We start from the raw sequence: 21,003 nt of genomic DNA, 5'->3' as shown, positions 1-21,003 counted from the left end.
AAATAAAGTGTCAGAGGAAGTTTTAATACTTTCCTGCAGTTCCCCAGTGGAGTTTCTCATGCACTAGGACGGTGCAGGCACTTACTTTGAAGATGAGAGGTGCTGCAATTTTGTGGTAGTGGCCTGCTGGGCAACCCATTCACAACTCATGTGTGTCAGGAACTTGGGCGATATTGGCTCCATTCTCATTCAAAACTGTCATAGACCCTTATTATCCATCGATTCTCTCCATCTACCTTTCCCCACCCTCTCAACTCACACATCGGTAAGATGTCAATCATCAAAGGAGTGAACCATGGTAAATCTTCTTACAACAGGATGGTTTAAGTTTACTGCCACGTGTATTGAGGATTAGCTGGGGTTCATCACCTGGAAATGGCCTAAATTCTGGCCTACAAAGAAAAGAAATGGGAAAATTAGGATGGTAGTTGTGAATTTGCTGGAAAAATTAGAGGGAGATGGATCATGTACTTCAAATTCTTCTTTCTCTTTCCATTACTTTCAAAAAGGCAATTTGATGATACTAATTATATTTCTCTATTATGTGCTTTATCTGGTCCTCTAGAATTGATTTATGATTATTTGAGGAAAATATAAGAAGGCTGCTTTTCTTCTTGTAGTTATTTTCTTAGGTATTTGCTCAGTTTAAAAAATCACTCCCTTTAAAATTACTACATCTAGATTTGAAATGTCCCATTAGATAAAAACATTGATGTTTTTTGAGCTTGTCCCAAATCGTCCTGAATTCATTTTCAGTGACTGGAGTGGAGTTCTGGGGAAACATGTGCAGTCTTTCATAAACTCTGCCAATGCTGCCCAGTCTGTATTTCTCAAGGTAGTAGTTAGATTTTAGAAAGATTAAATTACTGTTAAGCTATGGCTCCTTTCAGATTTTTCTTATGGACAGCACGTATAATGGTTGAATCCATGGCATCTCTATAAGATAGTGACAAAATGTTATCTTTGCCAATTGCTTGCTTACTGCTAAAGATTCAAAAAGAAGATTTCAGAACCCACAATTGAAAGACAAAAGATGTACCCTTGAGTTTTATACCAAAGTAGTTTCATAAGTCACAATTTGTTGATTAGCCCATAAACCCAATGGTGGTATAATTTTCTTTAGTTCATTGCTGTATCCTGACACCTAAAATTGTTTCTGGCACAGAGAAGGCACTTAGTGAGTACAAAATTAATGAATGAATTTATAGAGGATGGAAAGCCAAAGTATTACCATTGATACACAGAACTATAAATATACCTGGGGAACAAAGGAAAACATCATTAGAAGAACTGAACAGGAGACACACTGTAGTTAGAAAAAAAAGAATGAAAATTGAAGTGTTTATGAGAAGTGAAATTTTTAAATTTTCTTTCAAACTAAAGCTTGATTGTTGCTTAATGTTTAATTTATACTTTTGCTGGATTAAAGCAGTTTCACTCATATAATGTGATTATTTTTTAAGTTGCTAAAATGGCATCCAAACTAATATTGTACAAGAAGTTATGGCTGAGAGCCAAGACTGGGACACAAATCCATCAGAGCGGAAAATGTTTTGCCTCAGAGCTGCCGAGCACGAGGAAAGGGTGGATGGCAGTCACCAGGCTACGTCCATTTGTCCATCATTTCTGTATCCATGCACTGAGCGTGGCCCTGCATCCTGAGGATGTGGAGGAAAAAGGAATTGCTCCACAGACTCAAAGATCTCATAATCAAGCAAAGAGACGGATTTGTGGGTGGGTAAATGCCAGCCCTAGCTGTAATGAACATGTGCACCTGCGGCAAGACAAGCAGAAAGGAGGGCTGGCATAGGTAGGCCATGGGCATGTGTGCACACACACACACAGACACACATACATAAACACCAATCACACAATATAAACTCACTCACTCACACACACATACATAAACACCAATCACACAATATAAACTCACTCTCTCTCACACACACACACACACACACACACAGCATATAAGCAGATCTGCCAGACAGGACAGGAAGGGACTGGTTTCTAGGGGCACGTGGTGCAGTGGCCATCTGACAGGGAGGACAAGCAGTGAAGTCTCCATACTCATTTCCTAGGATTGCCAAATCGAAGGAGCATAGACCAGGTGTTTTAAGCAGCAGAAACTTACTCCCTTACTGTCAGGATACTGGAGCTTCAAGATCATAGTGCCTACTGGATTTGTGTACTCTGAGGCATCTCTCCCTGGCTTCCACGTGGCTGTCCGCTTGCCTCTTCTCATGGTTCTTTCTCTGTACCCCACCCTGGTATCTCTCTGAGTTCAAATCTCCTCTTCCTATAAGGAGACCAGTTAAGTTGGATTAGCATTCACAGCCCTTGTTTTAATTGAATCACCTGTCTCCAAACTCAGTTGCATTCTGAAGTACTGGGTGTTAGGTCTACAACATCGGAATTTTGCAGGACCACAATTCACCCAAACCAGACTCTGTAGCAGCAATTCTCAAAGTGTGAGGATGTAGACCCCTGGGGGTTTTCAAAATGCCTCCAAGAGGTCAGAAAAGTCAGCATTATTATCCTAGTAATATTAAGACATTATTTGCCTTTTTCACTGTGTGGATACTTGCCCTGATGCTGCCCAAGCAGTGGGGTTACAACTACTCACGTCTCAGCATACACCATGGTAATGGTACCCAATGGTTACCAGTACTCATGGTATTCTTCATCGCAATTCATGTACTGAACAGCCCTGAAAAGGCGGTATGAAATCGTAATTTGATTAAATGTTGATCTTTGAGCACATGTCTGAATATTCTGTGACAGAAAGGAAAACACTTCTGTTACTGTATTAGACAGCTTTTCATTACTATAATGAAATGCATTAGGCAGCATAGTTTATGAAGAAAAGAGGTTTACTTTGGCTCATGTCTCTGGAGACCCAAATTCCCAAGGGCTTAACACAGGCTTTGACAAGGAAGGGCCATCCATGGATGCTTTGGCTTGTGGCAGAAGTATGTGGGTCTGCTCCTGCCTTCGGATCAGTGCGGTGCACCGGCCGCCATGCTCCGGCTGCGGCGGCCATTGGAGGGTGAACCAACGGCAAAGGAAGACCTTTCTCTCTGTCTCTCTGTCTCTCTCTCTCACTGTCCACTCTGCCTATAAAAAAAAAAAAGTATATGGGTCTCTCTCTCTCTCTGTGCTTCATTGGTCTCTGTCCCACTCTACAAAGCCACTGGGATACAATCATGGGGTGTCCCCCAAATGATCTGATCTGCTAATCACTTTGCAAAAGTCCAGCCTCTAAATATCATAGTCAGATTATGTTTCCACCCGATTGATGACGCTAACTATGACTTTGCGGTTTGAATTCCTACATGAGATTGGGGAGACAAATCATAGTCAAACCATAGCAGGTGCTTATGAAAACATCATGACTGGGGGCTGGTGCTGTGGCATAGGAGGTAAAGCCTCTGTCTGCAGTGCTGGCATCCCATATGGGTGCCGGTTCGAGTCCTGGCTGCTCCACTTCCAATCCAGCTCTCTGCTACAGCCTGGGAAAGCAGCAGATGACCCAAGTTTTTGGGCCCCTGCACCCGCATGGGAGACCCTGAAGAAGCTCCTGGCTCCTGGCTTTGGATCAGCACAGCTCCTGCTGTTGTGGCCAATTGGGGAGTGAATCAGCAGACGGAAGACCTCTCTCTCTCTCTCTGCCTCTCCCTCTCTCTGTGTGTGTAACTCTGACTTTCAAATAAATAAATAAATCTTTAAAAAAAAAAAGATAAAGAAAACATGGCTGTTTCAAGGAACAGCACATGTACAGTTCGGGTTGTGAGCTAAGCTAGCTGCTTCCTTTATGGAACATTCTTTCTACCTGAGAGAATGACTGGCAAATGGTTATTCAGATTTCATTGTTTGAAAATCATTTTCTTAATAATGAATCAAGTGAGTTGGTCACTCAAGGAAAAACAACAGATAGTTTTTGTTTCTTTTGAGCTTTTAAGCAAAAATCAGATTTTTGAAAGTCTTCTAGCAGGCATCCAGAGTTTGATGCTTTCATAATACTCAAAGATGTCTGGGGTCAGTGCTGTGGCATAGCAGGTAAAGCTGCCACCTGCAGTGCCGGCATCCCATATGAGTGCTTGTACGAGTCCCAGTTGCTCCACTTCCAATTCAGCTCTCTGCTATGGGCTGGGAAAGCAGTGAAAGATGGCCCAAGTCCTTGGGCTCCTGCATCCACATGGGAGACCTGGAAGAAGCTCCTGGCTCCTGGCTCCTGGCTTCAGATCGGCCCAGCTGCAGCCATTGTGGCCATTTGGAAGCGTATGGAAGACTTCTCTCTCTGTCTCTGTCTGCCCCTCTGTAACTTTGCCTTTCAAATAAATAAATAAATCTTTAAAAAGAATACTCAAAGATTTTCAGATAATCCTAGTGGTAAGAATGAATGCAGATTTTTGCTATTAAATAATGAATCAGGTAAATATTTAAAATATCTTCACAAATTAAAATATCTTCACAAATTGGTGAATCAGTGCATTATGTTATAAAACAATGCATGGGTAATGATGAAAGACCCCTTCAAATTACAAGATAGAGCAAACAGATTAATGTAACTGATTAAGGAAAGTTCACTTCTGTAACTTCATATTCCATATCACCACTAAACTTAGGAAATTACTACTTGTCTGTGTCTGGTGAAGTTTCAAATAATACTCACAACTGTATGAAAATGCTATGAAATTCTCTAGTTTTCAAGCCCATATCTGAACAGGCCATATTTTTTTTTTCACACACTTAAACTAAACATATTCAGTAGATTGGATGCCAATATAGCTGTAAGAATCCACCTACTGTTAAAGAATTATCAAATTTGGCCTTAAAATTTTCAGTTTATTTTCACATTACTTGAAAGGCAGAGAGAGAGAGAGAGAGAGAGAGAGAGAGGAAAAAGACAGGCAGAAATCGTCCATCCTCTAGTTCTTCCCCCAAACACCTACCACAGCCAAAAGTAGGCTGGGATAAAGCCAGGAGCTTGGAACTCAGTCAAAGTCTTGCACACAGGTGACATGGACCCAAGTACTTGAGCCATCATCTGCTGCCTCCCAGGAAACACGTTAGCCGGAATCAGAGGAGCTGAGATATGAACCAGGCACTCTGATATGGGATACAGCAGTCCCAAATGGTATCTTAACCCCAAGCTTGATATTAAGACTCTGAAAAAATTGTAAAACAATGTCAATTTTCTCATTAAATTTTTGCTTTGGAAAATATACTTTTTCATAAAATATGTTATTTACATTAAGATACAATGTAAGTATTATTGCTTTTAAATGCTTCAGGAAGTACTTTAAAATCTGTATGATAAATAACTAAAGAACTATAGAGCTTTAACTTACACAAGCCACGGTTTTTTGCAGTTTTTATAATAATGTTTAAGAGCACAAAGCATTCTGGAGGCCAAAAAAGTTGAGAACAAGTGCTATAAAGACACAACTTTCACCACTAAGATGCATTGTGGAACATAAGGAAATAGGCACGGAAGATTAACTGAAATTATAAGATGTTAATTGAGCAGAGATACCCACCAGCCTGCCACGGGGACATCAATGCCCCAGTAACCGCACTGTGCTGCATGGGCCTATTCCAATGCATTTGCAGTTGTAGGGTTTATGGACTGTACTGCGGAACCTGGAGACATGACACAGTCATTCCTCAATATCTTTGGGAAATTTCTTCCAGGGCCCCCATATCAAAACCTGCAGATGTGTCCAAGTCCCTTATTACAATGGTGCATACAAGCATTTACATACAACCTATGCACAATCTCCTATGTAATTTAAATTGTCTCTAGATAATCTGTATTACCCCCATGCAATGTAAATGCTATTTAAATAATTGTTATACTATATTTTTTATAAAATAGTGAGAAAAATGTTTGCATATGTTTAATATAGATGCAGTCTTTTTCCTGAATATGTTCCATCCATGGTTGGTTGAATGCACAGATTCAAAACCCATTGTTACAGTGGGCCAACTGTACATTACTGGGATCACATGGATAGGAGTAAGTGGCCCTCACATGGGACAGGAGACCAGATGTGTCTTGTTCACCGACATCTCCTTACACCTGTGACAATGCTTAAGTCATGACTGGTTCTCGTTTATGGCATAAACAGTAAATGAATGTCATGCTCCCTTTTATACTCCATGATAAAGAAGAGACATCAGGTATTTACTGCACAGCTCCCAGTGATCAAAACTGGCCTATAAATGATATGACCTCTGTTATCAAAGTTTATGGTTAGACACAGAGGATCACTGGGTGATAAGAAAGGCTATTTAAACACATTCAGGGTGATCAAGGAGCTAGGATTTAAGCTGATGAGAAAAGAAAAAGTAAACAGTGGTCTAAAACCTACATGTTAAAGAGAAGTAGGAGATAATTTTTAAAGAAAGTTTTTTTTTTTTTTTATGGCCTACTATAAAGGCAGAGCAACGGGGGCGGATGCTGTTGCGTAGCAGGTAAAGCTGCTGCCTGCAGGTGCTGGCATCTCATATGGGCACTGGTTTGAGTCCCGGCTACTCCACTTCCAATCTAGCTCTCTGCTATGGCCTGGGGAAGCTGTAGAAGATGGCCCAAGTGCTTGGGCCCCTACACGCATGTGAGAGACTAGGAGGAAGCTCCTGGCTCCTGGCTTTGGGTCAGCCCAGCTCCGGCCATTGCAGCATTTGGGGAGTGAACCAGAGGATGGAAAAACTCTCTCTCTCTCCCTCTATCTCTCTCTCTGTGCCTCTGCCTCTGCCTCTCTGTAACTCTGCCTTTCAAATAGATAAAATAAAAATCTTTAAAAAAAAGCAGAGCAATAGAGAGAGAAAGAAAGAGAGAAAAAGAGAGACAGAGGGAGAAAGAGATCTTCCATCTACTGGTTCACTCCACAAATGCCAGGAACATTCCAGGGTGGCCAGGCTGAAGCCAGGGCTGGGAGCTCCATTTGGGTCTCACACATGGATGGCAGGGTTCCAAGTACTTGAACCATCATCTGCTGCCAGCAAGGATGCATTAGAGCAGTGAGATGGACTGGAAGTAGAGATGCTGGGACTCAAACAGGCACTCCTCTATGTGAGACACAGGGCTTAACGCTCTGCCACAACACCTGCCCCAGGGAGACACTTCTGATTAGCGAGGATAGAATGCAGCTGTGAAAGAACTTAAACATTAGGTTATTGAACCAAACGTGACTTTAAGACTTCGAGCTTCAGTGTTGTTTCATATTTTAGACTTGAGGAAAGTCAGGCCCAGGGATCTGGTGACATGCATAAGGGGACACATGTCAATGTGGGTGATGAGACTCTTCAATTCCCAGGAAAGACAATCTTTCATTCATTCTTATTATCACATTGCTGAGGTCAAACTGGGACCTGTTGCCAAAAGCAGTGGAATCCATAAAGGAGCATGGGGCAGAGTGGCATTCGCTCCACATCTGTGAAGGGTCTTCAGAAAGCTTGTGGACAACGAGTGTTCCTTTTCATTTCAATTTCTCATGAAACTTTTGAAGTTCCCTCCTATTAATTGCTGGATGATTACATGAAGCGTTGCTTCTGCAGAAAGACTGTTGAGGCAAGGAAGACAGAGAATATCCATAATCCAAGGTTGAAGCTCTCGGATTCTGGTGACGGCAGTGGGATTGGAAAGCAGATAAATCATCTCCATTTTTCCTTCTTTTTTAAATTTTCATTTGTTTGAAAGGGGGGGAGGGAGGGAGGGGAGAGAGAGAGAGAGAGAGAGAGAGAGAGAACATCTTCTATCTGCTGTTTCACTCCCCAAATACCCACAACAGCTAGGGCTGGGTAAGCAGGAAGCAAGGAACCATCGTGTCTTCCATCTAGATGGCAGGGACCCAAGTACTTGAGCCATCACCACTGCCTTCCATGGTGTGTATTAGCAAGGAACTGGATCGGAAGCAAAGCAGAGACTCAAACTCAGGGACTCCTATATGGGATGTGGTTGTCCACAGTGGCTAAACCAGCTAAACTATTTTCTGATTGCACCTTCTTTACAATTGCTTATTCTTAATAAACAATATAGTGAACTCCACAAAAATACATGCATTTAGCCTTAATCTCCCTCTGTTTTTATTTTTCCTCCTAAATTACTTTTTGTTCTTTGTGCTGATGTCTAAATCACTAAGAATGGCCACAGGACTGTTACGCATCAATGAGATGAAGAATTCAGAGAAACACTGTCAATTTCAAGAATACCTTGCATGGAGGTTAAAGGCAGGCTTTCGAGGCCAGCAGTGGGAGGCTCTTCTGAGGACTGATGTATTCTCCACCTACTTGGTTCCTTTACGCTGCCTTCTGTTTTACAAGCAACATCAAGGGAGCTCTTTCAGCAAAAACATTTATTTGTAACTAACATTACCAAAGCAGTCTAGTACAACAGTCAGCTAATGGAAAGGGCACTCTAGAACAGCAGTAATAATTGTTTCCATGCCAACAGCACTTTTCATTCTAATGCTGACAGCAGGCACTGTGCAGATAATTGCTTTGGATTTTGTAACTTTCATAAGCCTTATTTTGTATACAAATAAGTCTGTGGAGTGACCAGAGCTTAGCAGGACTACTGGAGAGTAGAAGGCTGTATGAAGTCACTCTGCTGTCATACATGCCGCAACATCCAGTCGTTGGGTTTATTTCTGTCTCCTCTCAGTACAACATTTAATCTGGATGGTAATTATGGTTTCATGTTTATATATGGTATCTTGGTAAACACAGGTTTTCTGCTTTGTCATGTCTAGGTTTGATCTGAAACTGTACTGTATGATATAGTAGCCACCAGCCTCTGTGGCTATTTAAATCTAAATATTGATTGATTAAAATTAAATACAATTTAAAAATTCAACTCCTCATTCTCACCAGCCATGTTTCAAATGCTCAAGAGCCACACCTGGCTAGTGGCAACCACCTTCAGCAGTACAGATACAGAATATTTCTATTGTTAAAGAAACATCTATTGAACAGAGGTCACCTAGAACATCATTTGTATTTTTGTTTTTAGAATATTCGGCCAAAAAAGAAATAAAAGCCTGAATAAAGATCAACTCTGACTTTTAAAGAATGTCAATAATTTGAAAAATCAGTCACATGAAAAATGAGTTCTTGTTTTAGAATTCTGTTTACAAATTCATGGGTTTTTTTGTTTTGTTTTTATTTCAGAGGCAGAGATACAGACAGAGGAGAGACCAACAGAGAGAGAGTTCTCATCTGCTAGTTTATAGCTCACATGCCCATGGGCTGGATCAGGCCAAAGCCAGGAGCCAGGAACTTAATCCAGTCTCCCACGTGGATGGCAGGAATCCAACGACTCGAGCCATCACTGCTGTCTCCTGAGGTGTGCATTAGCAGGAAGCTGGAATCAGAGGCAGCGCTGACCTGAACCCAGGTACTTGATATGGGACATAAGCATTCCAAACAGCATCTTTTTTTATTTTATGCTTTAAGGTGAACAATTTCATGTATTTCATATACACAGATTTAGGAGCATAGTGATACTGCCCACACTACCTTCCCATCTGCCTAGGCTCCACACTCCCCCCTCCCTCCTTTCCTATTTTCCTTTAATTTTTTACAATGATCTACCCTCAGTTTATTTCATACTCCTAAGATTAACCCTATATTAAGTAAAGATTTCAACAAATAATAATAGAAAAAACAGTTCCTCAACAGTTGAGACAAGGGCTAGGCTGTGAATAATCATCGAGGGGCCGGTGCTGTGGTGTGGTGGGTAAAGCTTGCCACCTGCAGTGCCAGCATCCCCTATGGGCGCCAGTTCGAGTCCCAGCTGCTCCACTTCCAATTCAGCTCTCTGCTGTGGCCTGCGAAAGCAGTGGAAGATGGCTCAAGTGCTTGGGCCCTGTGCCTGCATGGGGGACCCGGAAAAAGCTCCTGGCTCCTGGATTCCAATCGGCTCAGTGCTGGCCATTGTGGCCATTTGGAGAATGAACCAGTAGATGGAAGACCCCCACCCCCACCCGCCTCTCTGTGGCTCTGCCTTTCAAATAAATACATGAATCTTTGGGAAAAAGAAAAAAATCATTGAATCTCAACATCAATTTCACTCATATACAATACTCTTTTTGTATTCTATTAGTTACCATGTATCAGAGAAAATAGTATTTGTCTTTTTGGGACTGACTTATTTCAATAAATGTAATGTTTTCTAGTTGCATACATTTTGTTGCAAAAGACAGGATTTCATTATTTTTTATGGCTGAGCAATATTCCATAGTGTATATATATATCACATCTGTGTTATCCAGTCATCAGTTGATGGACATCTAGGTTTATTCCGTATCTTAGATGTTGTGAACTGAGCTACAATAAACATGTGAGTGCAGCTAACTCTTTCATATGTTGATTTTCATATGTTGATTTCATTTTGTTTGGGTAAATTTCCAGGTGAGGGATGGCTGGGTCATATGATAGATCCATTTTGAGATTTCTCAGGTATCTCCAAACTGTCTTCCACAGTGGCTACATTCCCACCAACTGGACTAGGGCACTTTTTTCTCTACGTCCTCACCAGCATTTACTGTTTGTTGATTTCTGTACGAGAGCCATCTAACTGCAGTGAGATGAAACCTCATTGTGGTTTTGATTTGCGTTTTCCTGATCCTGAGCACTTTTTCACGGGTCTGTAGGCCATTTGAATTTCCTCTTTTAAAAAATGCCCATTCAAGTCCTTTGTCTACTTCTTAACTGGATTGCTCTGTTTATTTGTTGTTGATTTTCTTTAGCTCTTTAAAGATTCTGGGTATTAATTCTTTTTCAGTTGCATAGTTTGCAAGTATTTTCTCCCACTCTTGTCAGTTTCTCTTCACTTTACTGAGTGCTTCTTTTGCAGTGCAGAAGCTTCTTGGCTTGATGTAATCCCATTTGTCTATTTTTGCTGTGATTGCCTGTGCTAGTAGGGTCTTTTCCAAGAAGTATTTGCCTTTGCCAATGTCTTGCAGAGTTTCCCTAATGTTCTCCTCTAGTAATTTGATGGAATCAGCTCATAGATTTATATCTTTGATCCATTTTCAGTTGATTTTTGTATAAGGTATAAGGTAGGGGTCTTGTTTCATACTTTTGCATGCAGAGATCCAATTTTTCCAACATCATTTGGTGAAGAGACTGCTCTTTCTCCAGGGGTTGATTTTAGCTCCTTTGTCAAAGATTAGTTGGTTGCAGATGCGTGGATTGATTTCTGGAATTTCTATTCTGTTCCATTGGTTTACATGTCTGTTTATGTTTCTGTACCAGGCTGTTTTGATTATAACTGCCCTGTAGTATGTCTTGAGATCTGGTATTTTGATGTCTCCAGCTTCGTATTTGTTAAGATTGCTTTAGCTACTCAGGGTCCTTTGTGTTTCCATAGGAATTTTAACATAATTTTTCTAGATATGAGAAGAATATCATTGGTATTGGGATTGCACTGAATCTGTAAATTGCTTTTGTTAGTATGGACATTTTGGTGATATTAATTCTTCCAATCCAGGAACATGGAAAATTTTTCCTTCTTTAGTGTGTGTGTCTTCTACTACTTTCTTTAATGTTTTAATACATGCAGACTGAACAACATGCTCCTAAATGAATAGTGGGTTACAGAAGATATCAAAAGAGAAATAAAAAAATTCCTGGTGGGAGGGGCACTGTGGCATAGCCAGTAAAACTGCCTGCAGTGCCAGCATCCCATATGGGTACTGGTTTGAGACCCAGCTGTCCCACTTCTGACCCAGCTGTCTGCTGTGGCCTGGGAATGTAGAAGAGGATAACCCAAGTCCTTGGGCCCCTGCACCCACTTGGGAGACCCAGAGGAGGCTCCTGGCTCCTGGCTTCAGATCAGCCTAGCTCTGGCTGTTGCAACCGTTTGGGGAGTGAACCTGTGGATGGAAGATTCTCTCTGTCTCTCTCTTTCTCTTTTTCTCTTTTTCTCTCTTTCTGCCTCTGCTTCTCTGTAACTCTGCCTTCCAAATAAAAATAAGTAAATTTTTTTTAAAAAATGCCTGGAAATGAGTGAAGATGACAATACAAACTATCAAAAAAAAAAAAAAAAACTTATGAGATACAGCAAAAGCAGTGTTAAGAGGGAAGTTTATAGCAATTAGTCCCTACATCAAGAAATTGGAAAGGCATCAAATAAATGAGTTTCAATGAATCTCACAGACATAGAAAAACAACAACAAACCAAACCAAAAAGAGTAGGAGGAAAGTAACAACTAAAATTAGAGAAGAAATTAGCAAAAATTGAAACAAAAAATACAAAAGATCAGTGCAATGAAGAGCTGATTTTTCTGAAGAAACAAGCAAAACTGATACACCATTGGCCCAAGTAACCAAAAAAGATGTAGAAGACCCAAATCAATAGAATCAGAGATGAAAAAGGAAATGTAAAAACATATACCACAGAAATTAAAAAAATCATCAGGAATCACCACAAAGAACTGTATGACAACAAATTGGGAAACCTTGAAGAAATGGATACATTCCTGGACACATCCAACCTATCTAAATTGAATCATGAAGACATAGAAAATCTAAACAGACCAATAACCAAGATGGATATTGAATCAGTAATAAAGACCTTCCCAACAAAGGAAAGCCCACAACCGGATGGCTTCATTGCTAATTCTTCCAAACTTTTAAAGAAGAACTAATTCCAATTCTTCTCAAACTATTCAAAACAATTAAAGGGATGGAATCCTCTCAAACTCCTTCTATGAAGCTTGCATCACCTTAATTCCAAAATCAGTAAAATACTCATCAAAGAAAGATAACTGATATCAATAGACTGATACCACTCATGAACATAGATGCAAAAATCCTCAACAAAATACTAGCTAATATAATCCAACAACATATGAGAATGATCATTCACCTAAAGCAAGTAGGATTTATCCTTGGTATGCAGGAATGGTTTAGCATTCAAAAATCAATATGTGATAAATCACATTAACAAATTGAATAATAAAAACCAAATGATTACTTCAATAAATGCAAAGGAAGAATTTGATAAAATACAACATCCTTTCATGATGAAACCCTTAAGCTAATTGGTTAAGGAAGGAACATTCCTCAACACAATCAAGGCAATTTATTACAAACCCATGTCCACCATTATATTGAATGGGGAAAAGTTAAAAACATTTCCACTAAGATCCAGAACCAGACAAGGATGTCCACTTTAACCACTGCTATTCAGTATAGTCATGGAAGTTTTAGGCAGAGCCATTAGATAAGAAAAAAAACTCAAAGAGATACAAATTATAAAGGAGGAAGCCAACCAGCATGTTAACCAGTAGGCCAAATGTGCCAACCCCATAAATTAATGTTTCTAAAATAATTAACATGTTCACAAAAAAAGTATTTATTTGCATAGCAGCTTTCTTCTAAGTTATAATTTTACTCTGTTAGCATTCATTTATTGGTCTAATAGCTAGCTATTCAGGGTTCTGACACATAGCAAATAAAAATTTCTGGCCTCATGGAGCTTACACTGCACCCAGTGGGGTGAGAGGCAAATATTAGTTCTGTTTCTAGGGCCAGATACAAAGCTGTCACGTGCTGAAGTGAGGAACAAAATGAGAATATTCCATTTCTTAGGTTGTTGCTCCTTAAGAGGTCATAAAAGTGGGAAATAGTAAGAATATAATTTCTGTTTCCTTAAAAGATGTATTTATTTATTGAAAAGTACTGACAGAGTCAGAGGGAGAGACATACAGAGAGAGATAAATCTTCCATCCACTGCTTCACTCCATACATGGCTGTAATAGCCAGGTCTAGGCCAGGATAAAGCTGGAGCAACTCCATCTGAGTCTCATACACGAGAAGCAGGGGCCCAAATACTTGAACCATCGTCCACTGTATTCCCAGGCACACTAGGTGGGATCTGGATCAAAAGCAGAGCAGCTCCAGTATGAAATGCTGGCATTGCAAACAGTGACTTAAAGCTGCACCACAATGCCAGTCCCATAATTTCTGATTTTAAAAGACATTTTCATCATCAATAACAAAAACCCCTTGCAAAGAATTTCAAAATATTATTTCCTGAAAAATCCTGTTTACCTGACCCAGCATGCAAGGGTCTTTGGTACCACTTCCAATGTCACCATCTTCCTTCATGGAATCATAGCCTTTTCTACTCCAGCCTCCTCCACAGCATTCAGCCAAGAAACGAGGTGGTCCCTGGTGGGCTCTGGGGAGCAGAAAGCCCAAAGTTTCAATAGCCAGCCAAGCTCATTTTCAACAATCTTCACTTTGTTAGTTATTATATCATATGCCATAGTTGAAAATTTAGAAATATTCTGTAAAACTAAAAATTTGGGGTGAGTGCAGCAGGTTAAAACAATCGTCTGCAGCACTGGCATCCCACATGGATGCCTGTTTGAGTCCTGGCTGCTCTACTTCTGATCCAGCTCCCTGCTAATGCACCTAGGAAAGCCACAGAAGATGGCCCAAGTCCTTGGGCCCCTGCACCCACAAGAGAGACCTGGAAGAAGCTCCTGTCTCCTGGCTTCTGCCTGGCCCAGCCCCAGTCATTGTGGACATTTGGGGAGTGAGCCAGCGGATGGAGGATCTCTCTCTCTCTCTCTCTCTCTCTCTCTCTCAGGAACATGGTGTGTGTAGCCAGCACCTCGCCTGAGGGCACCTGCCACCCTTCCCTGTCACAGGGCTGAAATGCTTACTCAGCACTTTCTGGATGCCGCACCCTGTTCTCCAGCACAATCCCCTAGAGCTATTTTTAAAGGGCTGTGCCTGTCCCTGGCTGTAGCCAAACAGCCCTGCAGCATGTTTCCAGGGCTCTTGGTCACAAGTGTGCTCCAGCTCCACCAGGCCTCTCCCTGCTCACGTATTTCCTCTGACAAGTTCCCAAGAGGAATTTTGGCTAACACAAAACCCAGTATATTTGGAAGAGTTGTAGGGCTCTAAGACCCTAACCTTAAAGGGAGATAAGCTTCTGATCCTTCTGGGATGGGAACTGGGCAGTGCCTAAATAAATACCTGAGACAGTGCCTCCGAAAGTTCACTGTGAAACGTAACCTTAGCCTGGGGTAAAAAAAGACATGTTTAAAACTCTAACATCTTCAACACCTTCAGAATCAATAAATGATTCTGTCTTCTGTCTGGTACTCTTGAGATCGCTCTACCTCTGCCCCACTTCCTCCATAACAGACGGGGCTGAGGGTCCCTTTGTCTGCTGAGAGTGTGGCTGTTGCACACTCCTATCGGAGAGCTTTGCCCTCCACCTGGCTTCCACGCAGATGGCCTGGCTGGGCCAAGGCAGAACATGTGACTGTGCTTTGAACTGCGGGGTGTCAGGTGCCAAAGTTGATGGCCCTTCTTTCCAGCTTGCAGGTTTGAAAAGCCGAATAATGAGGCTTACCCCACTGTATTTCTGATTTGTGTATCGCATCTTTGGATTGGCGCCTTTTTGTTTGATGTCACCACTGCACGTTATTGATGGGAGCAGAGCACTTGATTTTGCCTCTCGTGTTTCATGAACCTGTTCCCTTTCACCATAGTTCAATGAGTGTGCTGAGGACTGGCCCACCTTCCTCTGCCTCCCCTTTCCAGAGGTTTATGGGTAAAACTCTGTGGCTAAAAGCAAGTGGAACAACACTTCCCTACCCTCCTGCTCCACACCACTGCCGTGTGAGGCCACCACCATCTTGGTCCCCTGCAAGCAGCAGCGCTGGTTGCCTTTGGGCCTGGAGATGCACACACCAGCAGGACAGCCCGACCCACTTGGCAGGATGAGCAGCGGGGAACCCAGGACCGTGATCCGGGCATATGTTTGGCACAACCCCAGATCTGTGGGCTCATTGCCCTGCGCTGTGGCCTGAGAACAGAACCCGTGCCGAGGCTTTGTCCCCAGCGCAGCAGTGTTGAGGGGTCGGGACTTTCGGGGGGGATCACTGCTTCTCGCTGGCTCTGGCGGGACTGGACAGGTTGCTAGCAGGGAAGCCACCCTGGCACAGCTCACGGCTCTCCCCAGAGCCCCTACCACGTGATGCCATCCACCACATGACATTGGCTGTGTAGTGACACAGCGCGAGGCCCTCGCCCGGTGAGGCCACCTGAGTGAGGACTTCTCAGCCTCCAAAACCATGAGCCAAAATGAACCTGGTTCCCTTCTAAGCTCCTCATCTTGGACATTCTGTTACCCAGCACAGAACGGACCAGCTGGGAGGAGAAGCCAGGCCTGGAGGGACAAAGGGAGGCTTCTAGAGCAGGGAGACCAGGCTTGGGGCACCTGTACTTTGGGTCACATTACACAACTACACAAACACGCATTCTGTCCCCTACTCTTTCTCCCTTCCTCCTTCTCTCCTCTTCTTTGAGACCTTCTTACAGAGATCAATGTAGATCCCTATAAAGTTGTAAGAAATAATGTAGAACTTGGCCATGCTGGCTGGCGAGCACACAGTCACAGGCGGGGCGGACTCAGACCAGAAGGGCGAGAGGGTGTGTGTGCCACACCAGGGCAGGAGAGCCCAGGCGGGCACCTGTCCTCCCTTATTCTTTCCCTGTGGAGCTGCACTGGCCAAGGAAGGATGACGTCCCATGTTATCCAGTGGCTTGGTAGCTTGATTTATAGCCTTATGTCTAGACATGTGGCCTGGGGGCCTCCTCTGTACCTTTCCCCACACCTCTGCAAGGACCAGAGGTGAGCCTCAGACTGGAGGTCGCTTTAATCACAAATGAGTTCCCCCGGGGAGCTGTTCTAAAGGCTCTGGAATCAAAGAAAGGAGAATTCCAGGAGTACTGGAGACGGTGAGTGGAAGACTGGGGCTTGGGAAAGATTTCCTTCCTGAGACTGAAGGAGGAATGCCTGCTCCCTTGGGATAAGCAATCTCTTTGACAAACCTGTCTCTCTGCTTTGCTGTTTTCTTTGTTCTTGCTCTTGTGGGGTTTCCCTTGGCATCCTGGTGATATTCCATGTGAAGAACCTCTGTATGTCTTGCTGTAGTGTGGGCCGCTGGGCTTGACTTGCTGAGGCGCCCAGGGTCCTTGGGACTTGGGACGGTGCCTGTAAGGCCAGAGCAGGTGGATCCATGGACACAGTTTTCAATCTCTGCCACAGTGTCCCTATACAGGATAGGCCAAGGACCCAGCAGCTTCAGGAAGGTGGAGATTGCACTTGTCCTACCCTAGTGCCCAGGGTGTTTGTGGCACCCAGGAGGTGCTCATTGGGTGTTCATTGAATGAATGTTCGTGTCATCATCCAGCATGATGCACAAAATAATAAACACTCAGTGGCTTGATAATTATTCATAAAGAATTAATTAGTAATATAAATATGATCAATGTTCTATAATTAAAACTATAAACCTATACGAAAAATAATAGCAACTTGCTTATATAATGAAAATATTAAATTATTCATGAAAAGATTAAATTCTTTAAATAACTTTATCAATTAGATTGAAACTGGATTTACTCAGGAAGTTGGATCACTTTGTCTGAAGAGAAAGAAGAACAAATTGCTACCTTGCAGAAACTGGAAGCAGGGGAGGTGATTTCAAGTAGCTTCAAGCAAGTACATCCAGCTACTTCCTTGTTCTCGCAAGGGCAGCACGGCGCTCTGAATTGTTTACAGTGTACTTGATGGATCTGCCCTTCCTCAAGATGTTTATCTTGTATTTGTAGGAGTTCTTCCACAGAGATAATAAAAGCCACTGCTTCTAAGACAGGTCTGCCAAGTAAGGTTGCATAGGTTGTCTCTATTTATATATTTATTTCAAGTTCTTTGAAAAGTCCCAGGACTGTTGTCTCAGTACATGCGTTTGCAGCATTGGTGCTTAGTGTGAACAGCTCTGGCCTTTCGTCAGAGTTACCAGACACTACTGCTGTGGTTTGACTGTGTTCCCCAAAAGTTCACGTGTTGGAACCTTAACTCCTCACTGCAGCAGCACTGGCAGATGTGATCTTTTGGGAGATGTCTGGGTCATGGGGGCAGAGGCCTTGTGAATAGATTAACGCTTTCTTACAGGACTAGAGCAGAGCAGGTTGTTAGCAAAGCAAGTTCAGCTTTCTTGGTTTCCTCTTGCTTCCTCTCAAACTGTGTGACCCCTTCCACTTTCTTTTTACGATTTTATTTATTTATTTATTTGAGAGACTGAGTTACAGACAGAGAGAGGGAGAGACAGAGAGAAAGGTTTTCCATCTGCTGGTTCACTCCCCAAATGGCTGCAACAGCTGAAGCTGGGCCAATTTGAAACCAGGAACCAGGAGCTTCTTCTGGGCCTCCCAGGTGGGTGCAGGGGCCCAAGCACTTGGTCATCTTCCACTGCTTTCCCAGGCCATAAACAGAAAGCTGGATCAGAAGAGGAACAGCTGGGACGTGAACCGGTGCCCATAAGGGATGCTGGTGCCACAGACTGAGGTTAAGCCTACTACTCCACAGTGCCATCCCCAATCCGTTTTACTTTCTACCATGAGTTGAAGCAGTAAGCATTCCCTCACCAGATGTGGCCCTGTGACCATGAACTTTGCAACCTCCAGACGAATAATAGTTTTTCAACAAAGAGTGATGGGACAACCAGACACCCATATGTAAGGGAATTAAGTGTCTTCCACCAGATTTCACAGCACATACAAAAATTAACTGAAAATGGATCAAAGATCTAAATCTAGAAGCAATAACTATAAAATTCTCAGAAGGAAATATAGAGTAACTCTTCATGACCTCAGATTTGGCAATGAATTCTTAAAAAGGATAAGTGCAAGCAACAAAAGAAAAAATAAATTGAACACAAAAAGCTAAAACTTTTTTTTTTAAAGATTGATTTATTTATTTGAAAGGTGGCGTTACAGAGAAGCAAAGGCAAAGGCAAAGAGAGAGAGAAGTCTTCTATCCACAGGTTCACTCCCCAAATGGCCACAATGGCCTGTGCTGGGCCAGGCTGAAGCCAGGAGCCAGGAACTTCATTTAGGTCTCCCACATGGGTTCAGGGGCCCAAGGTCTTGGGCCATCTTCTGCTGCTTTCCCAGGCACATTAGCAGGGAGTTGGATTGGAAGCAGAGCAGGTGGGACTTGAACTGGTGCCCATATGGGATGCCAGTGTCACAGGCAGCGGCTTTACCTGCTACGCCACAATGCTGGCCCCAAGTTTAAAACTTTTGTACACGAAAGGACATTGTCAGGAAGGTGAAAAGACACCTAACACAATGGGAGGAAATACTGTAAATCATATATCTGATAAGGTAGTTGTAACTGGAATATACAAAGAACTCAATGACAAAAAGGCAATTAAGTTCAAAATATAGGCAAAGGACTTGAATGGACATTTTCCCAAAGATCCCTAAATGACCAACAAGAATATGAAAAAAAAAAAAAAACCTCAGTACTGTTAGCCATTAGGGAAATGCAAATCAAAACCACAATAAAATATACTTCACATCCATTAAGATGACAACAATTTGGGGGAGGGGTGGAAAATGACAAATGATGTTAGGGATATGTAGAAAACTGGAACTCTTAGACATTGGGGGGTCGGGGGTGGGGTGTAAAATGATGCAGCCACTATGCAAAACCATGTGGTGCTTCCTTAAGAAGGTAAATATAGAACGAGCACATGATCCAGCATGCAAGGATGCAGAAAGGAACTGAAAACAAGTCCCTGAGCTGTACTGAATGGTTAGGAACAACCCACGCGTCCATCAGCGTCACTGGGTAGACACGAGGCGGTGCGGGCACGCAATGGAACACAAGCCGGCCACGCTCCAGGGCCTGTGGCTTTGTTTTGCAAGGAGTAGGGAGCTCAAAGGCAGCAGGCTAAGTGCAAGAGCCGGGGCGGGCGGAAGACGTCACTTCCTGTAGGAGTCCCTTTATAGGCTACATCCAGAATAGGTAAAACCCAAGAGACCCGGGATGGGGTGGGGGCGGGGAGCATGGGGGTGGCTGCTGAATGGGCCCAGGGTTTTCTTTCTAACAAGGTCACATCATTGATGAAAAGTTTTGAGTAGGAATATCACTTAGGAAAACTTGCAACATGCATTTGCTTCACTTTCGGTAAAAACTGGCTCCTAGACCTGCCGGGTCTCCGTTAAGATCAGGACTTTTAAAACATCTGCCTAACTTTCAGTTTCATTTCATTTTCTCTCACTTTAGTTTCAGTTCTGTTTCTCACGGCATTCTCTTTCCCTTTTTAGTGATATTATCTGCCCCTGTTTGTTATCATTGTTCTTTTCTTTAACCTGATTAAAAATAAACCAGTTATTCTAAGGCAGATGTTCCCAAACAGGAATTTTAAAGAGCTTTAAAGCTTTAGACCTTGCTGATTTATTCCAGCACTGAGCAAAATGCAGCTACTTTATTAGATCATAAATTTTCCTAACAGCTGCCTTGGTACCTATGTGTCCACAGCTGGATTTACCTCCTCAATTATTCCTTGACACGAGAAGGCTGGCTCTCTGATCAGCCTACCTTGAGGACCCCAACTCATGTCTTTGCCTGAAGAAAGGTTACATTCAAACAGCCCTGTGCTAACCCCTCCTGTGCTCTGGCCATGTGGTGGGGGAAGGCAGCCAGTCCACCTCTTCTTCCTCTTTATTCACAGCTGCTTTTCAGCACTGTGGAGGCACCACTACCCCAGAGCTTCACAGGACAGCACAAACCAGGAAGTCCCTGGACAGGACTCCAGCAGGGCCTGAGTGGTTAGACCACACCTCAGCCTTGACAACCCTTGGAGGACAGTGACTGCACTAGTTAGACAATGATACACACTCCCCTCAGCAAGTCACTGAGACATTTAAATGCCAGACGTTTCTGCCTGAAACTTAAATCTTTGGTGCCCCCATATTCAAAATGACATTGGTTTCCATTCCAAAATCAACAATACTCAATTTTTATGATTTGGGAAACAGAAAAAGGTAGAAAGAAAAAGAAAAAAACTTTAAATGGCAACCTTGCCATTAAAAGATAATTTATCAGGGCTGGTACTGTGGCGTGGTGGGTAAAGCTGCCACTTGCTAGTGCTGGCATCCCACATGGGCGCTGGT

General features: G+C 42.7%; 1 long non-coding RNA gene across 1 annotated transcript; it reads right to left on the bottom strand.

Moving 5' to 3' along the window:
• Positions 1-308: 308 nt before the first annotated feature.
• On the bottom strand, positions 309-8,356 carry LOC103349394 (uncharacterized). Its single transcript, XR_007921780.2, has 2 exons — positions 8,218-8,356; positions 309-392 (listed from the first exon to the last, which is right to left on the bottom strand). It is a non-coding gene; the product is annotated as an uncharacterized lncRNA (long non-coding RNA).
• Between the last annotated feature and the right edge of the window lie 12,647 nt (positions 8,357-21,003).

Source organism: Oryctolagus cuniculus, chromosome 10 (assembly GCF_964237555.1).
Source record: "Oryctolagus cuniculus chromosome 10, mOryCun1.1, whole genome shotgun sequence".
Taxonomy (NCBI): domain Eukaryota; kingdom Metazoa; phylum Chordata; class Mammalia; order Lagomorpha; family Leporidae; genus Oryctolagus; species Oryctolagus cuniculus.
The sequence above is the reverse complement of the archived record's forward strand: the minus strand, read 5'-3'. Positions and strand labels throughout refer to the sequence as shown.